This window comes from Phocoena phocoena, chromosome 2, assembly GCF_963924675.1.
Source record: "Phocoena phocoena chromosome 2, mPhoPho1.1, whole genome shotgun sequence".
Lineage (NCBI taxonomy): Eukaryota > Metazoa > Chordata > Mammalia > Artiodactyla > Phocoenidae > Phocoena > Phocoena phocoena.
The window spans coordinates 31,275,736-31,281,735 of NC_089220.1; positions in this window are offsets into that span (position 1 = coordinate 31,275,736).

The following is a 6,000-nucleotide window of genomic DNA, read 5'->3' on the forward strand; positions in this document are numbered from 1 at the left end:
ACATGCCACGGAGCGGCTGGGCCCATGAGCCATGGCCACTGAGCCTGTGTGTCCAGAGCATGTGCTCCGCAACGGGAGAGGCCACAGCAGTGAGAGGCCCCCGTACTGCAAAAAAAAAAAAAAAAAAAAAAAAAAAGTAAGGGACTTTTAACACCCTGCTTAAATCAAGGGACAGATCATCCAGACAGAAAATCAATAAGGAAACAGTGCTCTTAAATGACAAATTAGACCAGCTGCACTTAATACATGTCTAAAGGAAATTCCATCCAAAATCAGCAGATGGAGAAAAGACAGCCTCTTCAATAAGTGGTGCTGGGAAAACTGGACAGCTACATGTAAAAGAATGAAATTAGAACACTCCATAACACCATACACAAAAATAAACTCAAAGTGGACTAAAGGCATAAATGTAAGGCCAGACACCATCAAACTCTTAGAGGAAAATATAGGCAGAACACTATGACATAAATCACAGCAAGATCCTTTTTGACCCACCTCCTAGAGAAATGGAAAGAAAAACAAAAATTAAAAAATGGGACCTAATGAAACTTAAAAGCTTTTGCACAGCAAAGGAAACCATAAACAAGACGAAAAGACAACCCTCGGAATGGAAGAAAATATTTGCAAATGAAGCAGCTGACAAAGGATTAATCTCCAAAATTTACAAGCAGCTTACACAGCTCAACATTAAAACAACAAACAACCCAATCCCAAAATGGGCAGAAGACCTAAACAGACATTTCTCCAAAGAAGATATACAGATTGCCAACAGACATATCAAAGAATGCTCAACATCATTAATCATTAGAGAAATGCAAATCAAAACTACAATGAGCTCTCATCTCACACCAGTCAGAATGGCCATCATCAAAAAATCTACAAACAATAAATGCTGGAGAGGGTGTGGAGAAAGGGAACCCTCTTGCACTGTTGGTGGGAATGTAAATTGATACAGCTACTATGGAGAACAGTATGGAGGTTCCTTAAAAAACTAAAAATAGAACTACCGTACGACCCAGCAATCCCACTACTGGGCATATACTCTGAGAAAACCATAATTCAAAAAGAGTCATGTACCACAATGTTCATTGCAGCTCTATTTACAATAGCAAGGACATGGAAGCAACCAAAGTGTCTATCAACAGATGAATGGATAAAGAAGATGTGGCACATATATACAATGGAATATCACTCAGCCATAAAAAGGAATGAAACTGAGTTATTTGTAGTGAGGTGGATGGACCTAGAGCCTGTCATACAGAGTGAAGTAAGTCAGAAAGAGAAAAACACATACCGTATGCTAACACATGTATATAGAACCAAAAAAAAAAAAAAAAAGGTCATGAAGAACCTAGGGGCAAGATGGGAATAAAGATGCTGACCTACTAGACAATGGACTTGAGGATATGGGGAGGAGCAAGGGTAGGCTGGGACAAAGTAAGAGAGTGGCATGGACATATATACACTACCAAACGTAAAATAGATAGCTAGTGGGAAGCAGCTGCATAGCACAGGGAGATCAGCTCAGTGCTTTGTGACCACCTAGATGGGTTGGATAGGGATGGTGGGAGGGAAGGAGATGCAAGAGGGAAGAGATATGGGGACATAGGTATATGTATAACTGATTCACTTCGTTATAAAGCAGAAACTAACACACTATTGTAAAGCAATTATACTCCAATAAAGATGTTTAAAAAAATCAGCAGAATACACATTCTTTTCAAGTGCATATAGAAAGTTCTCTGGGATAGATCACACACTAGGCCACCAGTCTCAACAAATTTAAGAGGATAGAAATTATATCAGGCATTTTTCCAACTACAATGGTATGAAACAAGAAATCAATTACAGGAAGAAAAATGGGAAAAACACAAACACATGAAAACTAAAAAAAAAAAAATAAGCCACTAAAAATGCAATGTGTCAATGAAGAAATTAAATAGAAGTTCAGAAAATACCTCACGTCAAATGAAAATGAAATCATAACTTTCAAAAGTCTATGGGATTCAGTAAAAGCAATTCGAAGAGGGAAGTTTATAGTGATACAGGCCTACCACAAGAAACAAGAAAAATCTCAGATAACCATCCTAGTCTACCATCTAAAGGAATTAGAAAAGAACAAGGCCCAAAGTCAGCAAAAGGAAGGAACCAATAAAGATCGGAGAGGAAATAAATAAAATAGAGACCAAAAGAAAGAAAGAAACAACAATAAAAAGATCAATGAAACTAAAAGCAATTATACTCCAATAAAGATGTTAAAAAAGAAGAGAGAGGACCCAAATAAACAAAATAAGAAATAAAAGTGGAGAAATTACAACCAATATCACAGAAACTCAATCATAAGAGAATACTATGAACAGTTATATGCCAACAAATTGGACAATCTAGAAGACATGAATACATTTCTAGAAACATACAATGTTCCAAGAAGCAATCAGGAAGAAAAAGATAATCTGAACAGACTAATCACTAACAGTGAAATTGACTTAGTAATCCAGAAACTCCCAGCAAACAAAAGTCCAGCACTTGAAGCCATCACAGGGGAATTCTACCAAACGAATAAAGAATTAATACCTATCCTTCTCAAATTATTCCCCAAAATTAAAGAGGACTAAACACTACCAGATTTATTCTATGAGGGCACCATTACCCTGACACCAAAACCAAAGATACTCCAAAAACAGGCCATATTACAGGCCAATATCTCTGATGAATATAGATGCAAAACTCCTCAACAAAATATTAGCAAACTGAATTTGACAATATGTAAAAAAGATTAAATACCATGATCAAGTGGGATTTATTTCAGAGATGCAAGGATGATTCAACATTTGAAAAAAATCATTGTCATATGCCACATTAACAAAAAGAAGGATAAAAAATCACATGATCATCTCGATAGACACAGAAAAAGCATTTGACAAAATTCAACACCCATTAAAGACAAAAACTTTCATCAAGTTGGGTATAGAGGGAACATATCTCAACATAGTAAAGGCCCTCTATGACAAACCGACACTAACATCATACTCAATGGTGAAGCTTTTCCTTTAAAATCAGGAACAAGACAGGGATACCCACTCTCACCATTTCTATTGTATTTAACATATTATTGCAAGTCCTAGCCACAGCAATCAGACAAGAAAAAGAAATAGAATTTATCCAAATTGGAAAGAAAATAGTAAACTGTCACTATTTGCAGGTGACATGGTAATATATGGAGAAAATCCTAAAGTCTCCACCAAAAAATGATTAGAACTAATCAATAAATTCAGTAAAGTTATAGGATACAAGATTAATGCACAGAAATCTGTTGCTTTTCTACACACTAATAATGAACTATCATAAAGACAGAGCAAGAAAACAATCTTGTTTAAAATTACACCATAAAGAATAAAATACCTATTAAACTTAACCAAGGCAGTGTAAGACCTGTGCTCTGAAAACCATAAAACACTGATGAAGGAAATTGAAGATGATACAAAGAAATGGAAAGATAGCCTGTGTCCCTGGATTGGGAGAATTAATATTAAAATGGCCATATTACCCAAAGCAATCTACATATTTAATGCAATTCCTTTCAAAATACTCATGACATTTTTCACAGAACTAGAACAAATACTCCTAAAATTCATATGGGACCATAAAAGAGCCTGAAGAGACAACACAATCTTGAGAAAAAAAAGAACATAGCTGGAGGAATCACCATTCCAGACTTCAGAGAGTACTACAAAGCTACAGTAATCAAAACAGTATGGTACTGGCACAAAAACAGAAATATAGATCAATGGAACAGAATAGAGGGCCCAGAAGCAAACTGTCACAGTCTACAACAAAGAAGACACAAATATACATTGAGGAAAAGACAGTCTGTTCAAAAGAGGTGCTGGGAAAGCTAGACAGCTACATGTAAAATATTGAAATGAGAACATTTCCTCACATCATATACAAAAATAAACTCAAAATGGATTAAAGACCTAAATGTAAGACTGGAAACCATTAAACTCCTTGAAGAAAACATAGGCAGTACACATTTTTATATAAGTCTTAAAAATAAATTTTAATTTGGATCTGTCTCCTCAGGCAAAAGAAACAAAAGAAATCTGTTGTTTTCTTTTAAAGCAACTAACTTTTACTAAAAGTAAAAACACACAAATGGGATCTAATTAAACTTAAAAGCTTTTGCACAGTAAAGAAACCATCAACAAAATGAACAAACAATCTACTGAATGGGAGAAGATATTTACAAATGATATATTTGATAAGGGGTTAATATCCAAAATATGTAAACAGCTCATACCACTCAATATAAAAAACAAACAAATAAACAACCCAATTAAAGAATGGGCAGAAGACCTGAAGAGACATTTTTCCAAAGAAGACATACAGATGGCCAGCAGGCACATGAAAAATGCTCAGCATCACTAATGATCAGGGAACTACAAATCAAAATCACCATGCAATAAGACCTCACACCTCTCAGAATAGCTTTCATCAAAAAGACCACAAATAACAAATGTTGGCAAGGATGTGGAGAAATGGGAACCCTGGTACTCTGTTGATGGTACTGTAAAGTGTTACAGCGACTGTGGAAAGCTGTATGGAGGTTCCTCAAAAAAGTAAAAATAGAACTACCATATGATCAGAAATTTCACTCCTGGGTATATATCCAAAGAAAATTAAAGCACTAATTTGAAAAGATATATGTACCCCAATGTTCATAGCAGAAGTATTTACAATGACAAAGATATGGAAGCAACCTAACAAATACTGTATATTTTCACTTAAATGTGAAATCAAAAAAATAAAACGAATGAATATAACAAAACAGAAACTGACTCATTGATACAGAGAACAAAGTAGTGGTTACCAGTGAGGGGAGGGGTGAGAAGAGGGGAAAAACAGAGGAAGGGGATTAAGAGGTACAAACTACTAGGTATAAAATTAATAAGATACAAGGATGTGTAACATACAAGGATGTAATGTAAAGCACAAGGAATATATCCACTATTTTATAATAACTCTAAATGGAGTATAATCTATAAAAATATTGTCACTATATTCTACAGCTGAAACTAATAACATTGTAAATCAACTATATTTTAATTTAAAGTAGTAATAATAAAGTCCAAAAAAGGATATTCAGTTATGCCAGAGTCAATAACTTTCATTTCCTCGTGAATTACTTTGGTAAATTTGCCATAAAATCAATAGAGTATGTATGCATGGATCTCTTTCTGGACCCCCTATCCTGTCCCATTGATGTGTATGTCTTTTCTTATGACAAAACTACAGAGACTTCATGAATAGGTAGAATGGATGAACCTCCAAAAATATGCTGAGTGGAAGAAGCAATTCTCAAAAGAATGCATACTCTTTAAATTATATGAAATCCTAGAATAGGCAATATTCTATATACTACATATTCTATATACTACATATTCTATATACTACATATTCTATATTTTATTTGAATATTTAAATATTTAAATATTTTAAAAATATATTTTATTTGAATATTTAAATATATAAATTTATATATTTATTTATATATATAAATATATAAATTTATTTAAATATATAAATCTAGATACGTAGTAAGTTTATTTTCATTCAGTTCAAATATTGTCTAATTTCCCTCATGATTTGCCCTGTTACCCACAAGTTATTTAAAGGTGTGTTGATTAATGTTGATTAATGTCGGAATATTTGGGTGAGTTTCCTAAATTTTTTTTATTGTTTTCTAAGTTATGTACATTTTGTTCAGAGAACATTCTGTGAATAATTTTAAACCTCTTAAATTTCCAGAGACTTATTTCATAGACCAGCATAGTAAATGTTCCATGTGCACTTGAAAAGAACGTGTATTCTCCTATTGTTGGGTAGAATGTTTCCTAATATCACATAAGTCAAATTGGTTGATACTTCTGTTCAAGTCTTCTATATCTTTATTGATATTCTACTTGTTCTATCAATTAGTGAGAAAGGAGTGTTGAAATC